The sequence below is a fragment of the Taudactylus pleione genome, unplaced genomic scaffold (genome assembly GCF_031769625.1).
Source record: "Taudactylus pleione unplaced genomic scaffold, aTauple2 ptg000551l, whole genome shotgun sequence".
Lineage (NCBI taxonomy): Eukaryota > Metazoa > Chordata > Amphibia > Anura > Myobatrachidae > Taudactylus > Taudactylus pleione.
In genome coordinates, this window is record NW_028284953.1 from 2152444 (window position 1) to 2174372 (window position 21929).

The 21929-nt window shown below is 35.8% G+C and overlaps 19 non-coding genes across 19 annotated transcripts; all 19 read left to right on the plus strand.

Moving 5' to 3' along the window:
• The first annotated feature begins 821 nt into the window (after nt 1–821).
• On the plus strand, nt 822–893 carry TRNAH-GUG (transfer RNA histidin (anticodon GUG)). The gene has a single exon. It is a non-coding gene; the product is annotated as a tRNA-His (tRNA).
• A 1085-nt stretch (nt 894–1978) lies between these two features.
• TRNAH-GUG (transfer RNA histidin (anticodon GUG)) lies at nt 1979–2050 on the plus strand. Its single transcript has one exon. It is a non-coding gene; the product is annotated as a tRNA-His (tRNA).
• A 506-nt stretch (nt 2051–2556) lies between these two features.
• On the plus strand, nt 2557–2628 carry TRNAH-GUG (transfer RNA histidin (anticodon GUG)). The gene has a single exon. It is a non-coding gene; the product is annotated as a tRNA-His (tRNA).
• Nucleotides 2629–4207: 1579 nt separating this feature from the next.
• On the plus strand, nt 4208–4280 carry TRNAR-ACG (transfer RNA arginine (anticodon ACG)). Its single transcript has one exon. It is a non-coding gene; the product is annotated as a tRNA-Arg (tRNA).
• A 1085-nt stretch (nt 4281–5365) lies between these two features.
• On the plus strand, nt 5366–5438 carry TRNAH-AUG (transfer RNA histidin (anticodon AUG)). Its single transcript has one exon. It is a non-coding gene; the product is annotated as a tRNA-His (tRNA).
• Nucleotides 5439–5446: 8 nt separating this feature from the next.
• TRNAH-GUG (transfer RNA histidin (anticodon GUG)) lies at nt 5447–5518 on the plus strand. The gene has a single exon. It is a non-coding gene; the product is annotated as a tRNA-His (tRNA).
• A 1661-nt stretch (nt 5519–7179) lies between these two features.
• On the plus strand, nt 7180–7251 carry TRNAH-GUG (transfer RNA histidin (anticodon GUG)). The gene has a single exon. It is a non-coding gene; the product is annotated as a tRNA-His (tRNA).
• Nucleotides 7252–8253: 1002 nt separating this feature from the next.
• On the plus strand, nt 8254–8326 carry TRNAR-UCG (transfer RNA arginine (anticodon UCG)). The gene has a single exon. It is a non-coding gene; the product is annotated as a tRNA-Arg (tRNA).
• Nucleotides 8327–8833: 507 nt separating this feature from the next.
• On the plus strand, nt 8834–8906 carry TRNAR-GCG (transfer RNA arginine (anticodon GCG)). Its single transcript has one exon. It is a non-coding gene; the product is annotated as a tRNA-Arg (tRNA).
• A 1084-nt stretch (nt 8907–9990) lies between these two features.
• Nucleotides 9991–10063, plus strand: TRNAR-UCG (transfer RNA arginine (anticodon UCG)). The gene has a single exon. It is a non-coding gene; the product is annotated as a tRNA-Arg (tRNA).
• Nucleotides 10064–10570: 507 nt separating this feature from the next.
• Nucleotides 10571–10643, plus strand: TRNAR-GCG (transfer RNA arginine (anticodon GCG)). Its single transcript has one exon. It is a non-coding gene; the product is annotated as a tRNA-Arg (tRNA).
• A 2239-nt stretch (nt 10644–12882) lies between these two features.
• TRNAR-ACG (transfer RNA arginine (anticodon ACG)) lies at nt 12883–12955 on the plus strand. The gene has a single exon. It is a non-coding gene; the product is annotated as a tRNA-Arg (tRNA).
• Nucleotides 12956–14615: 1660 nt separating this feature from the next.
• Nucleotides 14616–14688, plus strand: TRNAR-UCG (transfer RNA arginine (anticodon UCG)). Its single transcript has one exon. It is a non-coding gene; the product is annotated as a tRNA-Arg (tRNA).
• Nucleotides 14689–15195: 507 nt separating this feature from the next.
• Nucleotides 15196–15268, plus strand: TRNAR-GCG (transfer RNA arginine (anticodon GCG)). Its single transcript has one exon. It is a non-coding gene; the product is annotated as a tRNA-Arg (tRNA).
• A 1084-nt stretch (nt 15269–16352) lies between these two features.
• Nucleotides 16353–16425, plus strand: TRNAR-UCG (transfer RNA arginine (anticodon UCG)). Its single transcript has one exon. It is a non-coding gene; the product is annotated as a tRNA-Arg (tRNA).
• Nucleotides 16426–16932: 507 nt separating this feature from the next.
• On the plus strand, nt 16933–17005 carry TRNAR-GCG (transfer RNA arginine (anticodon GCG)). Its single transcript has one exon. It is a non-coding gene; the product is annotated as a tRNA-Arg (tRNA).
• Nucleotides 17006–19244: 2239 nt separating this feature from the next.
• TRNAR-ACG (transfer RNA arginine (anticodon ACG)) lies at nt 19245–19317 on the plus strand. The gene has a single exon. It is a non-coding gene; the product is annotated as a tRNA-Arg (tRNA).
• A 1741-nt stretch (nt 19318–21058) lies between these two features.
• Nucleotides 21059–21130, plus strand: TRNAQ-UUG (transfer RNA glutamine (anticodon UUG)). Its single transcript has one exon. It is a non-coding gene; the product is annotated as a tRNA-Gln (tRNA).
• A 506-nt stretch (nt 21131–21636) lies between these two features.
• On the plus strand, nt 21637–21708 carry TRNAH-GUG (transfer RNA histidin (anticodon GUG)). Its single transcript has one exon. It is a non-coding gene; the product is annotated as a tRNA-His (tRNA).
• Nucleotides 21709–21929: the final 221 nt, after the last annotated feature.

Below are 21929 nucleotides of genomic sequence, written 5' to 3' on the forward strand. Positions count from 1 at the left end.
CAGTCACAAGGATTATTGTACCTAAAACATTTTTGGGAAACAATCCCTGCAGATAGTGTACTGTCAATTTCCAAAATGTGATTCTGTATATACTTCAATAACCATAAAACTCCAAAACTGGCTCAAAAACAGGAAAGACTCTTCAATTACTACAGGGCACCTGGGCCAGTGGCGCAATGGATATCGTGTCTGACTACGGATCATAAGTTTGTAGGTTCGACTCCTACCTGGCTCGCTTAAATTGACGTGATCGTATAGTGGTTAGTACTCTGCGTTGTGGCCGCAGCAACCCCGGTTCGAAAACGGGTCACAGCATTTTGATTTTGTTTCACAATCATCCATTTTTTCACAATACTGAATCTTAAGAAAATTTCAGAAAGTAAGCAGATTCTTTGAAGGTGATTGCACTATTTGTGTTTAATGCTTATTATAAAGCTATCTTAACATGCTTTGAATAATTTAATTGTGAATTATTGTACTAAAGGACTGGGAATTTGACATAAATTCTAGAATTCAGGAAAGAAGAATGTTTGGGCTCTGTCAGAGTAAGTTCATCACATTTTTTAAAGATCTTTTAGCAGTCACAAGGATTATTTTACCTAAAACGTTTTTGGGAAACAATCCCTGCAGATAGTGTACAGTCAATTTCCAAAATGTGATTCTGTATATACTTCAATAACCATAAAATTCTGAAAACAGGCTCAAAAACAGGAAAGACACTTCAATTACTACAAGACACCCGGGACAGTGGGCAATGGATAACGTGTCTGACTATGGATCTGTAGATTGTAGGTTCTACTCCTACCTGGCTCACTAAAATTGCTGTGATCGTATAGTGGTTAGTACTCTGCGTTGTGGCCGCAGCAACCCCGGTTCGAATCCGGGTCACGGCATTTTGATTTTGTTTCTCAATCATCCATTTTTTCACAATACTGAATCTTAAGAAAATTTCTGAAAGTAAGCAGATTCTTTGAAGGTGCTTGCTCTATTTGTGTTTAATGCTTATTATAAAGCTATCTTAACATGCTTTGAATAATTTAATTGTGAATTATTTTTCTTAAGGACTGGGAATTTGACATAAATTCTAGAATTCAGGAAAGAAGAATGTTTGGGCTCTGTCTGAGTAAGTTCATTACATTTTTTAAAGATCTTTTAGCAGTCACAAGGATTATTGTACCTAAAACATTTTTGGGAAACAATCCCTGCAGATAGTCTACAGTCAATTTCCAAAATGTGATTCTGTATATACTTCAATAACCATAAAACTCTGAAAATAGGCTCAAAAACAGGAAAGACACTTCAATTACTACAAAACACGTGGGCCAGTGGCGCAATGGATAACGAGTCTGACTACGGATCAGAAGATTGTAGGTTTGACTCCTACCTGGCTCGCTTATATTGCCTTGATCGCATAGTGGTTAGTACTCTGCGTTGTGGCCGCAGCAACCCCTGTTCGAAAACAGGTCACGACATTTTGATTTTGTTTCTCAATCATCCATTTTTTCACAATACTGAATCTTAAGAAAATTTCAGAAAGTAAGCAGATTCTTTGAAGGTGCTTGCACTATTTGTGTTTAATGCTTATTATAAAGCTATCTTAACCTGCTTTGAATAATTTAATTGTGAATTATTTTACTAAAGGACTGGGAATTTGACATAAATTCTGGAATTCAGGAAAGAAGAATGTTTGTGCTCTGTCTGAGTAAGTTCATTACATTTTTGAAAGATCTTTTAGCAGTCACAAGGATTATTGTACCTAAAACGTTTTTGGGAATCAATCCCTGCAGATAGTGTACAGTCAATTTCCAAAATGTGATTCTGTATATACTTCAATAACCATAAAACTTTAAAACAGGCTCAAAAACAGGAAAGACACTTCAATTACTACAGGGCACCTGGGCCAGTGGCGCAATGGATAACGTGTCTGACTATGCATCATAAGTTTGTAGGTTCGACTCCTACCTGGCTCGCTTAAATTGCCGTGATCGTATAGTGGTTAGTACTCTGCGTTGTGGCCGCAGCAACCCCGGTTCGAATCCGGGTCACGGCATTTTGATTTTGTTTCTCAATCATCCATTTTTTCACAATACTGAATCTTAAGAAAATTTCAGAAAGTAAGCAGATTCTTTGAAGGTGATTGCACTATTTGTGTTTAATGCTTATTATAAAGCTATCTTAACATGCTTTGAATAATTTAATTGTGAATTATTGTACTAAAGGACTGGGAATTTGACATAAATTCTAGAATTCAGGAAAGAAGAATGTTTGGGCTCTGTCAGAGTAAGTTCATCACATTTTTTAAAGATCTTTTAGCAGTCACAAGGATTATTTTACCTAAAACGTTTTTGGGAAACAATCCCTGCAGATAGTGTACAGTCAATTTCCAAAATGTGATTCTGTATATACTTCAATAACCATAAAATTCTGAAAACAGGCTCAAAAACAGGAAAGACACTTCAATTACTACAAGACACCCGGGACAGTGGGCAATGGATAACGTGTCTGACTATGGATCTGTAGATTGTAGGTTCTACTCCTACCTGGCTCACTAAAATTGCTGTGATCGTATAGTGGTTAGTACTCTGCGTTGTGGCCGCAGCAACCCCGGTTCGAATCCGGGTCACGGCATTTTGATTTTGTTTCTCAATCATCCATTTTTTCACAATACTGAATCTTAAGAAAATTTCTGAAAGTAAGCAGATTCTTTGAAGGTGCTTGCTCTATTTGTGTTTAATGCTTATTATAAAGCTATCTTAACATGCTTTGAATAATTTAATTGTGAATTATTTTTCTTAAGGACTGGGAATTTGACATAAATTCTAGAATTCAGGAAAGAAGAATGTTTGGGCTCTGTCTGAGTAAGTTCATTACATTTTTTAAAGATCTTTTAGCAGTCACAAGGATTATTGTACCTAAAACATTTTTGGGAAACAATCCCTGCAGATAGTGTACAGTCAATTTCCAAAATGTGATTCTGTATATACTTCAATAACCATAAAACTTTAAAACAGTCTCAAAAACATGAAAGACTCTGCAATTTCTACAAGACACCTGGGACAGTGGGCAATGGATAACGTGTCTGACTATAGATCAGAAGATTGTAGGTTCGACTCCTACCTGGCTCGCTTAAATTGCCGTGATTGTATAGTATATAGTACTCTGCGTTGTGGTTGCCACAACCCCATTTCGAAAACGGGTTACAGCATTTTGATTTTGTTTCACAATCATCCATTTTTTCATAATACTGGATCTTAAGAAAATTTCAGAAAGTAAGCAGATTCTTTGAAGGTGCTTGCACTATTTGTGTTTAATGCTTATTATAAAGCTATCTTAACATGCTTTGAATAATTTAATTGTGAATTATTGTACTAAAGGACTGGGAATTTGACATAAATTCTAGAATTCAGGAAAGAAGAATGTTTGGGCTCTGTCAGAGTAAGTTCATCACATTTTTTAAAGATCTTTTAGCAGTCACAAGGATTATTGTACCTAAAACATTTTTGGGAAACAATCCCTGCAGATAGTGTACTGTCAATTTCCAAAATGTGATTCTGTATATACTTCAATAACCATAAAACTTTAAAACAGGCTCAAAAACAGGAAAGACTCTTCAATTGCTACAAGACACCTGGAACAGTGGGCAATGGATAACGCGTCTGACTATAGATCAGAAGATTGTAGGTTCGACTCCTACCTGGCTCGCTTAAATTGCTGTGATTGTATAGTAGTTAGTACTCTGCGTTGTGGCTGCAGCAACCCCATTTCGAAAACGGGTCACAGCATTTTGATTTTGTTTCACAATCATCCATTTTTTCACAATACTGAATCTTAAGAAAATTTCAGAAAGTAAGCAGATTCTTTGAAGGTGCTTGCACTATTTGTGTTTAAAGCTTATTATAAAGCTATCTTAACATGCTTTGAATAATTTAATTGTGAATTATTGTACTAAAGGACTGGGAATTTGACATAAATTCTGGAATTCAGGAAAGAAGAATGTTTGGGCTCTGTCTGAGTAAGTTCATCACATTTTTTAAAGATCTTTTAGCAGTCATAAGGATTATTTTACCTAAAACGTTTTTGGGAAACAATCCCTGCAGATAGTGTACAGTCAATTTCCAAAATGTGATTCTGTATATACTTCAATAACCATAAAACTCCAAAACTGGCTCAAAAACAGGAAAGACACTTCAATTACTACAGGGCACCCGGGCCAGTGGCGCAATGGATAACGTGTCTGACTACGGATCATAAGTTTGTAGGTTCGACTCCTACCTGGCTCGCTTAAATTGACGTGATCATATAGTGGTTAGTACTCTGCGTTGTGGCCGCAGCAACCCCGGTTCGAAAACGGGTCACAGCATTTTGATTTTGTTTCACAATCATCCATTTTTTCACAATACTGAATCTTAAGAAAATTTCAGAAAGTAAGCAGATTCTTTGAAGGTGCTTGCACTATTTGTGTTTAATGCTTATTATAAAGCTATCTTAACATGCTTTGAATAATTTAATTGTGAATTATTGTACTAAAGTACTGGGAATTTGACATAAATTCTAGAATTCAGGAAAGAAGAATGTTTGGGCTTCCTTCTGAGTAAGTTCATCACATTTTTGAAATATCTTTTAGCAGTAACAATTATTATTTTACCTAAAACGTTTTTGGGAAACAATCCCTGCAGATAGTCTACAGTCAATTTCCAAAATGTGATTCTGTATATACTTCAATAACCATAAAACTCTGAAAATAGGCTCAAAAACAGGAAAGACACTTCAATTACTACAAAACACGTGGGCCAGTGGCGCAATGGATAATGAGTCTGACTACGGATCAGAAGATTGTAGGTTTGACTCCTACCTGGCTCGCTTATATTGCCTTGATCGCATAGTGGTTAGTACTCTGCGTTGTGGCCGCAGCAACCCCTGTTCGAAAACAGGTCACGACATTTTGATTTTGTTTCTCAATCATCCATTTTTTCACAATACTGAATCTTAAGAAAATTTCAGAAAGTAAGCAGATTCTTTGAAGGTGCTTGCACTATTTGTGTTTAATGCTTATTATAAAGCTATCTTAACATGCTTTGAATAATTTAATTGTGAATTATTTTACTAAAGGACTGGGAATTTGACATAAATTCTGGAATTCAGGAAAGAAGAATGTTTGTGCTCTGTCTGAGTAAGTTCATTACATTTTTGAAAGATCTTTTAGCAGTCACAAGGATTATTGTACCTAAAACGTTTTTGGGAATCAATCCCTGCAGATAGTGTACAGTCAATTTCCAAAATGTGATTCTGTATATACTTCAATAACCATAAAACTTTAAAACAGGCTCAAAAACAGGAATGACACTTCAATTACTACAGGGCACCTGGGCCAGTGGCGCAATGGATAACGTGTCTGACTATGGATCATAAGTTTGTAGGTTCGACTCCTACCTGGCTCGCTTAAATTGCCGTGATCGTATAGTGGTTAGTACTCTGCGTTGTGGCCGCAGCAACCCCGGTTCGAATCCGGGTCACGGCATTTTGATTTTGTTTCTCAATCATCCATTTTTTCACAATACTGAATCTTAAGAAAATTTCAGAAAGTAAGCAGATTCTTTGAAGGTGATTGCACTATTTGTGTTTAATGCTTATTATAAAGCTATCTTAACATGCTTTGAATAATTTAATTGTGAATTATTGTACAAAAGGACTGGGAATTTGACATAAATTCTAGAATTCAGGAAAGAAGAATGTTTGGGCTCTGTCAGAGTAAGTTCATCACATTTTTTAAAGATCTTTTAGCAGTCACAAGGATTATTTTACCTAAAACGTTTTTGGGAAACAATCCCTGCAGATAGTGTACAGTCAATTTCCAAAATGTGATTCTGTATATACTTCAATAACCATAAAATTCTGAAAACAGGCTCAAAAACAGGAAAGACACTTCAATTACTACAAGACACCCGGGACAGTGGGCAATGGATAACGTGTCTGACTATGGATCTGTAGATTGTAGGTTCTACTCCTACCTGGCTCACTAAAATTGCCGTGATCGTATAGTGGTTAGTACTCTGCGTTGTGGCCGCAGCAACCCCGGTTCGAATCCGGGTCACTGCATTTTGATTTTGTTTCTCAATCATCCATTTTTTTACAATACTGAATCTTAAGAAAATTTCTGAAAGTAAGCAGATTCTTTGAAGGTGCTTGCTCTATTTGTGTTTAATGCTTATTATAAAGCTATCTTAACATGCTTTGAATAATTTAATTGTGAATTATTTTTCTTAAGGACTGTGAATTTGACATAAATTCTAGAATTCAGGAAAGAAGAATGTTTGGGCTCTGTCTGAATAAGTTCATTACATTTTTTAAAGATCTTTTAGCAGTCACAAGGATTATTGTACCTAAAACATTTTTGGGAAACAATCCCTGCAGATAGTGTACAGTCAATTTCCAAAATGTGATTCTGTATATACTTCAATAACCATAAAACTTTAAAACAGGCTCAAAAACAGGAAAGACTCTTCAATTGCTACAAGACACCTGGGACAGTGGGCAATGGATAACGTGTCTGACTATAGATCAGAAGATTGTAGGTTCGACTCCTACCTGGCTCGCTTAAATTGCCGTGATTGTATAGTATATAGTACTCTGCGTTGTGGTTGCCACAACCCCATTTCGAAAACGGGTTACAGCATTTTGATTTTGTTTCACAATCATCCATTTTTTCATAATACTGGATCTTAAGAAAATTTCAGAAAGTAAGCAGATTCTTTGAAGGTGCTTGCACTATTTGTGTTTAATGCTTATTATAAAGCTATCTTAACATGCTTTGAATAATTTAATTGTGAATTATTGTACTAAAGGACTGGGAATTTGACATAAATTCTAGAATTCAGGAAAGAAGAATGTTTGGGCTCTGTCAGAGTAAGTTCATCACATTTTTTAAAGATCTTTTAGCAGTCACAAGGATTATTTTACCTAAAACGTTTTTGGGAAACAATCCCTGCAGATAGTGTACAGTCAATTTCCAAAATGTGATTCTGTATATACTTCAATAACCATAAAATTCTGAAAACAGGCTCGAAAACAGGAAAGACACTTCAATTACTACAAGACACCCGGGACAGTGGGCAATGGATAACGTGTCTGACTATGGATCTGTAGATTGTAGGTTCTACTCCTACCTGGCTCACTAAAATTGCTGTGATCGTATAGTGGTTAGTACTCTGTGTTGTGGCCGCAGCAACCCCGGTTCGAATCCGGGTCACAGCATTTTGATTTTGTTTCTCAATCATCCATTTTTTCACAATACTGAATCTTAAGAAAATTTCAGAAAGTAAGCAGATTCTTTGAAGGTGCTTGCACTATTTGTGTTTAATGCTTATTATAAAGCTATCTTAACATGCTTTGAATAATTTAATTGTGAATTATTTTACTAAAGGACTGGGAATTTGACATAAATTCTAGAATTCAGGAAAGAAGAATGTTTGGACTCTGTCTGAGTAAGTTCATTACATTTTTTAAAGATCTTTTAGCAGTCACAAGGATTATTGTACCTAAAACATTTTTGGGAAACAATCCCTGCAGATAGTGTACTATCAATTTCCAAAATGTGATTCTGTATATACTTCAATAACCATAAAACTTTAAAACAGGCTCAAAAACAGGAAAGACTCTTCAATTGCTACAAGGCACCTGGAACAGTGGGCAATGGATAACGCGTCTGACTATAGATCAGAAGATTGTAGGTTCGACTCCTACCTGGCTTGCTTAGATTGCTGTGCTTGTATAGTAGTTAGTACTCTGCGTTGTGGCTGCAGCAACCCCATTTCGAAAACGGGTCACAGCATTTTGATTTTGTTTCACAATCATCCATTTTTTCACAATACTGAATCTTAAGAAAATTTCAGAAAGTAAGCAGATTCTTTGAAGGTGCTTGCACTATTTGTGTTTAAAGCTTATTATAAAGCTATCTTAACATGCTTTGAATAATTTAATTGTGAATTATTGTACTAAAGGACTGGGAATTTGACATAAATTCTGGAATTCAGGAAAGAAGAATGTTTGGGCTCTGTCTGAGTAAGTTCATCACATTTTTTAAAGATCTTTTAGCAGTCATAAGGATTATTTTACCTAAAACGTTTTTGGGAAACAATCCCTGCAGATAGTGTACAGTCAATTTCCAAAATGTGATTCTGTATATACTTCAATAACCATAAAACTCCAAAACTGGCTCAAAAACAGGAAAGACACTTCAATTACTACAGGGCACCTGGGCCAGTGGCGCAATGGATAACGTGTCTGACTTCGGATCATAAGTTTGTAGGTTCGACTCCTACCTGGCTCGCTTAAATTGACGTGATCATATAGTGGTTAGTACTCTGCGTTGTGGCCGCAGCAACCCCGGTTCGAAAACGGGTCACAGCATTTTGATTTTGTTTCACAATCATCCATTTTTTCACAATACTGAATCTTAAGAAAATTTCAGAAAGTAAGCAGATTCTTTGAAGGTGCTTGCACTATTTGTGTTTAATGCTTATTATAAAGCTATCTTAACATGCTTTGAATAATTTAATTGTGAATTATTGTACTAAAGTACTGGGAATTTGACATAAATTCTAGAATTCAGGAAAGAAGAATGTTTGGGCTTCCTTCTGAGTAAGTTCATCACATTTTTGAAATATCTTTTAGCAGTAACAATTATTATTTTACCTAAAACGTTTTTGGGAAACAATCCCTGCAGATAGTCTACAGTCAATTTCCAAAATGTGATTCTGTATATACTTCAATAACCATAAAACTCTGAAAATAGGCTCAAAAACAGGAAAGACACTTCAATTACTACAAAACACGTGGGCCAGTGGCGCAATGGATAACGCGTCTGACTGCGGATCAGAAGATTGTAGGTTTGACTCCTACCTGGCTCGCTTATATTGCCTTGATCGCATAGTGGTTAGTACTCTGCGTTGTGGCCGCAGCAACCCCTGTTTGAAAACAGGTCACGACATTTTGATTTTGTTTCTCAATCATCCATTTTTTCACAATACTGAATCTTAAGAAAATTTCAGAAAGTAAGCAGATTCTTTGAAGGTGCTTGCACTATTTGTGTTTAATGCTTATTATAAAGCTATCTTAACATGCTTTGAATAATTTAATTGTGAATTATTTTACTAAAGGACTGGGAATTTGACATAAATTCTGGAATTCAGGAAAGAAGAATGTTTGTGCTCTGTCTGAGTAAGTTCATTACATTTTTGAAAGATCTTTTAGCAGTCACAAGGATTATTGTACCTAAAACGTTTTTGGGAATCAATCCCTGCAGATAGTGTACAGTCAATTTCCAAAATGTGATTCTGTATATACTTCAATAACCATAAAACTTTAAAACAGGCTCAAAAACAGGAAAGACACTTCAATTACTACAGGGCACCTGGGCCAGTGGCGCAATGGATAACGTGTCTGACTATGCATCATAAGTTTGTAGGTTCGACTCCTACCTGGCTCGCTTAAATTGCCATGATCGTATAGTGGTTAGTACTCTGCGTTGTGGCCGCAGCAACCCCGGTTCGAATCCGTGTCACGGCATTTTGATTTTGTTTCTCAATCATCCATTTTTTCACAATACTGAATCTTAAGAAAATTTCAGAAAGTAAGCAGATTCTTTGAAGGTGATTGCACTATTTGTGTTTAATGCTTATTATAAAGCTATCTTAACATGCTTTGAATAATTTAATTGTGAATTATTGTACTAAAGGACTGCGAATTTGACATAAATTCTAGAATTCAGGAAAGAAGAATGTTTGGGCTCTGTCAGAGTAAGTTCATCACATTTTTTAAAGATCTTTTAGCAGTCACAAGGATTATTTTACCTAAAACGTTTTTGGGAAACAATCCCTGCAGATAGTGTACAGTCAATTTCCAAAATGTGATTCTGTATATACTTCAATAACCATAAAATTCTGAAAACAGGCTCAAAAACAGGAAAGACACTTCAATTACTACAGGGCACCTGGGCCAGTGGCGCAATGGATAACGTGTCTGACTTCGGATCATAAGTTTGTAGGTTCGACTCCTACCTGGCTCGCTTAAATTGACGTGATCATATAGTGGTTAGTACTCTGCGTTGTGGCCGCAGCAACCCCGGTTCGAAAACGGGTCACAGCATTTTGATTTTGTTTCACAATCATCCATTTTTTCACAATACTGAATCTTAAGAAAATTTCAGAAAGTAAGCAGATTCTTTGAAGGTGCTTGCACTATTTGTGTTTAATGCTTATTATAAAGCTATCTTAACATGCTTTGAATAATTTAATTGTGAATTATTGTACTAAAGTACTGGGAATTTGACATAAATTCTAGAATTCAGGAAAGAAGAATGTTTGGGCTTCCTTCTGAGTAAGTTCATCACATTTTTGAAATATCTTTTAGCAGTAACAATTATTATTTTACCTAAAACGTTTTTGGGAAACAATCCCTGCAGATAGTCTACAGTCAATTTCCAAAATGTGATTCTGTATATACTTCAATAACCATAAAACTCTGAAAATAGGCTCAAAAACAGGAAAGACACTTCAATTACTACAAAACACGTGGGCCAGTGGCGCAATGGATAACGCGTCTGACTGCGGATCAGAAGATTGTAGGTTTGACTCCTACCTGGCTCGCTTATATTGCCTTGATCGCATAGTGGTTAGTACTCTGCGTTGTGGCCGCAGCAACCCCTGTTTGAAAACAGGTCACGACATTTTGATTTTGTTTCTCAATCATCCATTTTTTCACAATACTGAATCTTAAGAAAATTTCAGAAAGTAAGCAGATTCTTTGAAGGTGCTTGCACTATTTGTGTTTAATGCTTATTATAAAGCTATCTTAACATGCTTTGAATAATTTAATTGTGAATTATTTTACTAAAGGACTGGGAATTTGACATAAATTCTGGAATTCAGGAAAGAAGAATGTTTGTGCTCTGTCTGAGTAAGTTCATTACATTTTTGAAAGATCTTTTAGCAGTCACAAGGATTATTGTACCTAAAACGTTTTTGGGAATCAATCCCTGCAGATAGTGTACAGTCAATTTCCAAAATGTGATTCTGTATATACTTCAATAACCATAAAACTTTAAAACAGGCTCAAAAACAGGAAAGACACTTCAATTACTACAGGGCACCTGGGCCAGTGGCGCAATGGATAACGTGTCTGACTATGCATCATAAGTTTGTAGGTTCGACTCCTACCTGGCTCGCTTAAATTGCCGTGATCGTATAGTGGTTAGTACTCTGCGTTGTGGCCGCAGCAACCCCGGTTCGAATCCGTGTCACGGCATTTTGATTTTGTTTCTCAATCATCCATTTTTTCACAATACTGAATCTTAAGAAAATTTCAGAAAGTAAGCAGATTCTTTGAAGGTGATTGCACTATTTGTGTTTAATGCTTATTATAAAGCTATCTTAACATGCTTTGAATAATTTAATTGTGAATTATTGTACTAAAGGACTGCGAATTTGACATAAATTCTAGAATTCAGGAAAGAAGAATGTTTGGGCTCTGTCAGAGTAAGTTCATCACATTTTTTAAAGATCTTTTAGCAGTCACAAGGATTATTTTACCTAAAACGTTTTTGGGAAACAATCCCTGCAGATAGTGTACAGTCAATTTCCAAAATGTGATTCTGTATATACTTCAATAACCATAAAATTCTGAAAACAGGCTCAAAAACAGGAAAGACACTTCAATTACTACAAGACACCCGGGACAGTGGGCAATGGATAACGTGTCTGACTATGGATCTGTAGATTGTAGGTTCTACTCCTACCTGGCTCACTAAAATTGCCGTGATCGTATAGTGGTTAGTACTCTGCGTTGTGGCCGCAGCAACCCCGGTTCGAATCCGTGTCACGGCATTTTGATTTTGTTTCTCAATCATCCATTTTTTCACAATACTGAATCTTAAGAAAAATTCTGAAAGTAAGCAGATTCTTTGAAGGTGCTTGCTCTATTTGTGTTTAATGCTTATTATAAAGCTATCTTAACATGCTTTGAATAATTTAATTGTGAATTATTTTTCTTAAGGACTGGGAATTTGACATAAATTCTAGAATTCAGGAAAGAAGAATGTTTGGGCTCTGTCTGAGTAAGTTCATTACATTTTTTAAAGATCTTTTAGCAGTCACAAGGATTATTGTACCTAAAACATTTTTGGGAAACAATCCCTGCAGATAGTGTACAGTCAATTTCCAAAATGTGATTCTGTATATACTTCAATAACCATAAAACTTTAAAACAGGCTCAAAAACAGGAAAGACTCTTCAATTGCTACAAGACACCTGGGACAGTGGGCAATGGATAACGTGTCTGACTATAGATTAGAAGATTGTAGGTTCAACTCCTACCTGGCTCGCTTAAATTGCCGTGATTGTATAGTATATAGTACTCTGCATTGTGGTTGCCACAACCCCATTTCGAAAACGGGTTACAGCATTTTGATTTTGTTTCACAATCATCCATTTTTTCATAATACTGGATCTTAAGAAAATTTCAGAAAGTAAGCAGATTCTTTGAAGGTGCTTGCACTATTTGTGTTTAATGCTTATTATAAAGCTATCTTAACATGCTTTGAATAATTTAATTGTGAATTATTGTACTAAAGGACTGGGAATTTGACATAAATTCTGGAATTCAGGAAAGAAGAATGTTTGGGCTCTGTCTGAGTAAGTTCATCACATTTTTTAAAGATCTTTTAGCAGTCACAAGGATTATTTTACCCAAAACGTTTTTGGGAAACAATCCCTGCAGATAGTGTACAGTCAATTTCCAAAATGTGATTCTGTATATACTTCAATAACCATAAAACTCTGAAAATAGGCTCAAAAACAGGAAAGACACTTCAATTACTACAAAACACGTGGGCCAGTGGCGCAATGGATAACGCGTCTGACTACGGATCAGAAGATTGTAGGTTTGACTCCTACCTGGCTCGCTTATATTGCCTTGATCGCATAGTGGTTAGTACTCTGCGTTGTGGCAGCAGCAACCCCTGTTCGAAAACAGGTCACGACATTTTGATTTTGTTTCTCAATCATCCATTTTTTCACAATACTGAATCTTAAGAAAATTTCAGAAAGTAAGCAGATTCTTTGAAGGTGCATGCACTATTTGTGTTTAATGCTTATTATAAAGCTATCTTAACATGCTTTGAATAATTTAATTGTGAATTATTTTACTAAAGGACTGGGAATTTGACATAAATTCTGGAATTCAGGAAAGAAGAATGTTTGTGCTCTGTCTGAGTAAGTTCATTACATTTTTGAAAGATCTTTTAGCAGTCACAAGGATTATTGTACCTAAAACGTTTTTGGGAATCAATCCCTGCAGATAGTGTACAGTCAATTTCCAAAATGTGATTCTGTATATACTTCAATAACCATAAAACTTTAAAACAGGCTCAAAAACAGGAAAGACACTTCAATTACTACAGGGCACCTGGGCCAGTGGCGCAATGGATAACGTGTCTGACTATGCATCATAAGTTTGTAGGTTCGACTCCTACCTGGCTCGTTTAAATTGCCTTGATCGTATAGTGGTTAGTACTCTGCGTTGTGGCCGCAGCAACCCCGGTTCGAATCCGGGTCACGGCATTTTGATTTTGTTTCTCAATCATCCATTTTTTCACAATACTGAATCTTAAGAAAATTTCTGAAAGTAAGCAGATTCTTTGAAGGTGCTTGCTCTATTTGTGTTTAATGCTTATTATAAAGCTATCTTAACATGCTTTGAATAATTTAATTGTGAATTATTTTTCTTAAGGACTGGGAATTTGACATAAATTCTAGAATTCAGGAAAGAAGAATGTTTGGGCTCTGTCTGAGTAAGTTCATTACATTTTTTAAAGATCTTTTAGCAGTCACAAGGATTATTGTACCTAAAACATTTTTGGGAAACAATCCCTGCAGATAGTGTACAGTCAATTTCCAAAATGTGATTCTGTATATACTTCAATAACCATAAAACTTTAAAACAGGCTCAAAAACAGGTAAGACTCTTCAATTGCTACAAGGCACCTGGAACAGTGGGCAATGGATAACGCGTCTGACTATAGATCAGAAGATTGTAGGTTCGACTCCTACCTGGCTTGCTTAGATTGCTGTGCTTGTATAGTAGTTAGTACTCTGCGTTGTGGCTGCAGCAACCCCATTTCGAAAACGGGTCACAGCATTTTGATTTTGTTTCACAATCATCCATTTTTTCACAATACTGAATCTTAAGAAAATTTCAGAAAGTAAGCAGATTCTTTGAAGGTGCTTGCACTATTTGTGTTTAAAGCTTATTATAAAGCTATCTTAACATGCTTTGAATAATTTAATTGTGAATTATTGTACTAAAGGACTGGGAATTTGACATAAATTCTGGAATTCAGGAAAGAAGAATGTTTGGGCTCTGTCTGAGTAAGTTCATCACATTTTTTAAAGATCTTTTAGCAGTCATAAGGATTATTTTACCTAAAACGTTTTTGGGAAACAATCCCTGCAGATAGTGTACAGTCAATTTCCAAAATGTGATTCTGTATATACTTCAATAACCATAAAACTCCAAAACTGGCTCAAAAACAGGAAAGACACTTCAATTACTACAGGGCACCTGGGCCAGTGGCGCAATGGATAACGTGTCTGACTTCGGATCATAAGTTTGTAGGTTCGACTCCTACCTGGCTCGCTTAAATTGACGTGATCATATAGTGGTTAGTACTCTGCGTTGTGGCCGCAGCAACCCCGGTTCGAAAACGGGTCACAGCATTTTGATTTTGTTTCACAATCATCCATTTTTTCACAATACTGAATCTTAAGAAAATTTCAGAAAGTAAGCAGATTCTTTGAAGGTGCTTGCACTATTTGTGTTTAATGCTTATTATAAAGCTATCTTAACATGCTTTGAATAATTTAATTGTGAATTATTGTACTAAAGTACTGGGAATTTGACATAAATTCTAGAATTCAGGAAAGAAGAATGTTTGGGCTTCCTTCTGAGTAAGTTCATCACATTTTTGAAATATCTTTTAGCAGTAACAATTATTATTTTACCTAAAACGTTTTTGGGAAACAATCCCTGCAGATAGTCTACAGTCAATTTCCAAAATGTGATTCTGTATATACTTCAATAACCATAAAACTCTGAAAATAGGCTCAAAAACAGGAAAGACACTTCAATTACTACAAAACACGTGGGCCAGTGGCGCAATGGATAACGCGTCTGACTGCGGATCAGAAGATTGTAGGTTTGACTCCTACCTGGCTCGCTTATATTGCCTTGATCGCATAGTGGTTAGTACTCTGCGTTGTGGCCGCAGCAACCCCTGTTTGAAAACAGGTCACGACATTTTGATTTTGTTTCTCAATCATCCATTTTTTCACAATACTGAATCTTAAGAAAATTTCAGAAAGTAAGCAGATTCTTTGAAGGTGCTTGCACTATTTGTGTTTAATGCTTATTATAAAGCTATCTTAACATGCTTTGAATAATTTAATTGTGAATTATTTTACTAAAGGACTGGGAATTTGACATAAATTCTGGAATTCAGGAAAGAAGAATGTTTGTGCTCTGTCTGAGTAAGTTCATTACATTTTTGAAAGATCTTTTAGCAGTCACAAGGATTATTGTACCTAAAACGTTTTTGGGAATCAATCCCTGCAGATAGTGTACAGTCAATTTCCAAAATGTGATTCTGTATATACTTCAATAACCATAAAACTTTAAAACAGGCTCAAAAACAGGAAAGACACTTCAATTACTACAGGGCACCTGGGCCAGTGGCGCAATGGATAACGTGTCTGACTATGCATCATAAGTTTGTAGGTTCGACTCCTACCTGGCTCGCTTAAATTGCCGTGATCGTATAGTGGTTAGTACTCTGCGTTGTGGCCGCAGCAACCCCGGTTCGAATCCGTGTCACGGCATTTTGATTTTGTTTCTCAATCATCCATTTTTTCACAATACTGAATCTTAAGAAAATTTCAGAAAGTAAGCAGATTCTTTGAAGGTGATTGCACTATTTGTGTTTAATGCTTATTATAAAGCTATCTTAACATGCTTTGAATAATTTAATTGTGAATTATTGTACTAAAGGACTGCGAATTTGACATAAATTCTAGAATTCAGGAAAGAAGAATGTTTGGGCTCTGTCAGAGTAAGTTCATCACATTTTTTAAAGATCTTTTAGCAGTCACAAGGATTATTTTACCTAAAACGTTTTTGGGAAACAATCCCTGCAGATAGTGTACAGTCAATTTCCAAAATGTGATTCTGTATATACTTCAATAACCATAAAATTCTGAAAACAGGCTCAAAAACAGGAAAGACACTTCAATTACTACAGGGCACCTGGGCCAGTGGCGCAATGGATAACGTGTCTGACTTCGGATCATAAGTTTGTAGGTTCGACTCCTACCTGGCTCGCTTAAATTGACGTGATCATATAGTGGTTAGTACTCTGCGTTGTGGCCGCAGCAACCCCGGTTCGAAAACGGGTCACAGCATTTTGATTTTGTTTCACAATCATCCATTTTTTCACAATACTGAATCTTAAGAAAATTTCAGAAAGTAAGCAGATTCTTTGAAGGTGCTTGCACTATTTGTGTTTAATGCTTATTATAAAGCTATCTTAACATGCTTTGAATAATTTAATTGTGAATTATTGTACTAAAGTACTGGGAATTTGACATAAATTCTAGAATTCAGGAAAGAAGAATGTTTGGGCTTCCTTCTGAGTAAGTTCATCACATTTTTGAAATATCTTTTAGCAGTAACAATTATTATTTTACCTAAAACGTTTTTGGGAAACAATCCCTGCAGATAGTCTACAGTCAATTTCCAAAATGTGATTCTGTATATACTTCAATAACCATAAAACTCTGAAAATAGGCTCAAAAACAGGAAAGACACTTCAATTACTACAAAACACGTGGGCCAGTGGCGCAATGGATAACGCGTCTGACTGCGGATCAGAAGATTGTAGGTTTGACTCCTACCTGGCTCGCTTATATTGCCTTGATCGCATAGTGGTTAGTACTCTGCGTTGTGGCCGCAGCAACCCCTGTTTGAAAACAGGTCACGACATTTTGATTTTGTTTCTCAATCATCCATTTTTTCACAATACTGAATCTTAAGAAAATTTCAGAAAGTAAGCAGATTCTTTGAAGGTGCTTGCACTATTTGTGTTTAATGCTTATTATAAAGCTATCTTAACATGCTTTGAATAATTTAATTGTGAATTATTTTACTAAAGGACTGGGAATTTGACATAAATTCTGGAATTCAGGAAAGAAGAATGTTTGTGCTCTGTCTGAGTAAGTTCATTACATTTTTGAAAGATCTTTTAGCAGTCACAAGGATTATTGTACCTAAAACGTTTTTGGGAATCAATCCCTGCAGATAGTGTACAGTCAATTTCCAAAATGTGATTCTGTATATACTTCAATAACCATAAAACTTTAAAACAGGCTCAAAAACAGGAAAGACACTTCAATTACTACAGGGCACCTGGGCCAGTGGCGCAATGGATAACGTGTCTGACTATGCATCATAAGTTTGTAGGTTCGACTCCTACCTGGCTCGCTTAAATTGCCGTGATCGTATAGTGGTTAGTACTCTGCGTTGTGGCCGCAGCAACCCCGGTTCGAATCCGTGTCACGGCATTTTGATTTTGTTTCTCAATCATCCATTTTTTCACAATACTGAATCTTAAGAAAATTTCAGAAAGTAAGCAGATTCTTTGAAGGTGATTGCACTATTTGTGTTTAATGCTTATTATAAAGCTATCTTAACATGCTTTGAATAATTTAATTGTGAATTATTGTACTAAAGGACTGCGAATTTGACATAAATTCTAGAATTCAGGAAAGAAGAATGTTTGGGCTCTGTCAGAGTAAGTTCATCACATTTTTTAAAGATCTTTTAGCAGTCACAAGGATTATTTTACCTAAAACGTTTTTGGGAAACAATCCCTGCAGATAGTGTACAGTCAATTTCCAAAATGTGATTCTGTATATACTTCAATAACCATAAAATTCTGAAAACAGGCTCAAAAACAGGAAAGACACTTCAATTACTACAAGACACCCGGGACAGTGGGCAATGGATAACGTGTCTGACTATGGATCTGTAGATTGTAGGTTCTACTCCTACCTGGCTCACTAAAATTGCCGTGATCGTATAGTGGTTAGTACTCTGCGTTGTGGCCGCAGCAACCCCGGTTCGAATCCGTGTCACGGCATTTTGATTTTGTTTCTCAATCATCCATTTTTTCACAATACTGAATCTTAAGAAAAATTCTGAAAGTAAGCAGATTCTTTGAAGGTGCTTGCTCTATTTGTGTTTAATGCTTATTATAAAGCTATCTTAACATGCTTTGAATAATTTAATTGTGAATTATTTTTCTTAAGGACTGGGAATTTGACATAAATTCTAGAATTCAGGAAAGAAGAATGTTTGGGCTCTGTCTGAGTAAGTTCATTACATTTTTTAAAGATCTTTTAGCAGTCACAAGGATTATTGTACCTAAAACATTTTTGGGAAACAATCCCTGCAGATAGTGTACAGTCAATTTCCAAAATGTGATTCTGTATATACTTCAATAACCATAAAACTTTAAAACAGGCTCAAAAACAGGAAAGACTCTTCAATTGCTACAAGACACCTGGGACAGTGGGCAATGGATAACGTGTCTGACTATAGATTAGAAGATTGTAGGTTCAACTCCTACCTGGCTCGCTTAAATTGCCGTGATTGTATAGTATATAGTACTCTGCATTGTGGTTGCCACAACCCCATTTCGAAAACGGGTTACAGCATTTTGATTTTGTTTCACAATCATCCATTTTTTCATAATACTGGATCTTAAGAAAATTTCAGAAAGTAAGCAGATTCTTTGAAGGTGCTTGCACTATTTGTGTTTAATGCTTATTATAAAGCTATCTTAACATGCTTTGAATAATTTAATTGTGAATTATTGTACTAAAGGACTGGGAATTTGACATAAATTCTGGAATTCAGGAAAGAAGAATGTTTGGGCTCTGTCTGAGTAAGTTCATCACATTTTTTAAAGATCTTTTAGCAGTCACAAGGATTATTTTACCCAAAACGTTTTTGGGAAACAATCCCTGCAGATAGTGTACAGTCAATTTCCAAAATGTGATTCTGTATATACTTCAATAACCATAAAACTCTGAAAATAGGCTCAAAAACAGGAAAGACACTTCAATTACTACAAAACACGTGGGCCAGTGGCGCAATGGATAACGCGTCTGACTACGGATCAGAAGATTGTAGGTTTGACTCCTACCTGGCTCGCTTATATTGCCTTGATCGCATAGTGGTTAGTACTCTGCGTTGTGGCAGCAGCAACCCCTGTTCGAAAACAGGTCACGACATTTTGATTTTGTTTCTCAATCATCCATTTTTTCACAATACTGAATCTTAAGAAAATTTCAGAAAGTAAGCAGATTCTTTGAAGGTGCATGCACTATTTGTGTTTAATGCTTATTATAAAGCTATCTTAACATGCTTTGAATAATTTAATTGTGAATTATTTTACTAAAGGACTGGGAATTTGACATAAATTCTGGAATTCAGGAAAGAAGAATGTTTGTGCTCTGTCTGAGTAAGTTCATTACATTTTTGAAAGATCTTTTAGCAGTCACAAGGATTATTGTACCTAAAACGTTTTTGGGAATCAATCCCTGCAGATAGTGTACAGTCAATTTCCAAAATGTGATTCTGTATATACTTCAATAACCATAAAACTTTAAAACAGGCTCAAAAACAGGAAAGACACTTCAATTACTACAGGGCACCTGGGCCAGTGGCGCAATGGATAACGTGTCTGACTATGCATCATAAGTTTGTAGGTTCGACTCCTACCTGGCTCGTTTAAATTGCCTTGATCGTATAGTGGTTAGTACTCTGCGTTGTGGCCGCAGCAACCCCGGTTCGAATCCGGGTCACGGCATTTTGATTTTGTTTCTCAATCATCCATTTTTTCACAATACTGAATCTTAAGAAAATTTCTGAAAGTAAGCAGATTCTTTGAAGGTGCTTGCTCTATTTGTGTTTAATGCTTATTATAAAGCTATCTTAACATGCTTTGAATAATTTAATTGTGAATTATTTTTCTTAAGGACTGGGAATTTGACATAAATTCTAGAATTCAGGAAAGAAGAATGTTTGGGCTCTGTCTGAGTAAGTTCATTACATTTTTTAAAGATCTTTTAGCAGTCACAAGGATTATTGTACCTAAAACATTTTTGGGAAACAATCCCTGCAGATAGTGTACAGTCAATTTCCAAAATGTGATTCTGTATATACTTCAATAACCATAAAACTTTAAAACAGGCTCAAAAACAGGTAAGACTCTTCAATTGCTACAAGACACCTGGGACAGTGGGCAATGGATAACGTGTCTGACTATAAATTAGAAGATTGTAGGTTCGACTCCTACCTGGCTCGCTTAAATTGCCGTGATTGTATAGTATATAGTACTCTGCGTTGTGGTTGCCACAACCCCATTTCGAAAACGGGTTACAGCATTTTGATTTTGTTTCACAATCATCCATTTTTTCATAATACTGGATCTTAAGAAAATTTCAGAAAGTAAGCAGATTCTTTGAAGGTGCTTGCACTATTTGTGTTTAATGCTTATTATAAAGCTATCTTAACATTCTTTGAATAATTTAATTGTGAATTATTGTACTAAAGGACTGGGAATTTGACATAAATTCTGGAATTCAGGAAAGAAGAATGTTTGGGCTCTGTCTGAGTAAGTTCATCACATTTTTTAAAGATCTTTTAGCAGTCACAAGGATTATTTTACCCAAAACGTTTTTGGGAAACAATCCCTGCAGATAGTGTACAGTCAATTTCCAAAATGTGATTCTGTATATACTTCAATAACCATAAAACTCCAAAACTGGCTCAAAAACAGGAAAGACACTTCAATTACTACAGGGCACCTTGGCCAGTGGCGCAATGGATAACGTGTCTGACTATGGATCATAAGTTTGTAGGTTCGACTCCTACCTGGCTCGCTTAAATTGCCGTGATCGTATAGTGGTTAGTACTCTGCGTTTTGGTCGCAGCAACCCCGGTTCGAATCCGGGTCACGGCATTTTGATTTTGTTTCTCAATCATCCATTTTTTCACAATACTTAATCTTAAGAAAATTTCAGAAAGTAAGCAGATTCTTTGAAGGTGATTGCACTATTTGTGTTTAATGCTTATTATAAAGCTATCTTAACATGCTTTGAATAATTTAATTGTGAATTATTGTACTAAAGGACTGGGAATTTGACATAAATTCTAGAATTCAGGAAAGAAGAATGTTTGGGCTCTGTCAGAGTAAGTTCATCACATTTTTGAAAGATCTTTTAGCAGTCACAAGGATTATTTTACCTAAAACGTTTTTGGGAAACAATCCCTGCAGATAGTGTACAGTCAATTTCCAAAATGTGATTCTGTATATACTTCAATAACCATAAAATTCTGAAAACAGGCTCGAAAACATGAAAGACACTTCAATTACTACAAGACACCTGGGACAGTGGGCAATGGATAACGTGTCTGACTATGGATCTGTAGATTGTAGGTTCTACTCCTACCTGGCTCACTAAAATTGCTGTGATCGTATAGTGGTTAGTACTCTGCGTTGTGGCCGCAGCAACCCCGGTTCGAATCCGGGTCACGGCATTTTGATTTTGTTTCTCAATCATCCATTTTTTCACAATACTGAATCTTAAGAAAATTTCAGAAAGTAAGCAGATTCTTTGAAGGTGCTTGCACTATTTGTGTTTAATGCTTATTATAAAGCTATCTTAACATGCTTTGAATAATTTAATTGTGAATTATTTTACTAAAGGACTGGGAATTTGACATAAATTCTAGAATTCAGGAAAGAAGAATGTTTGGGC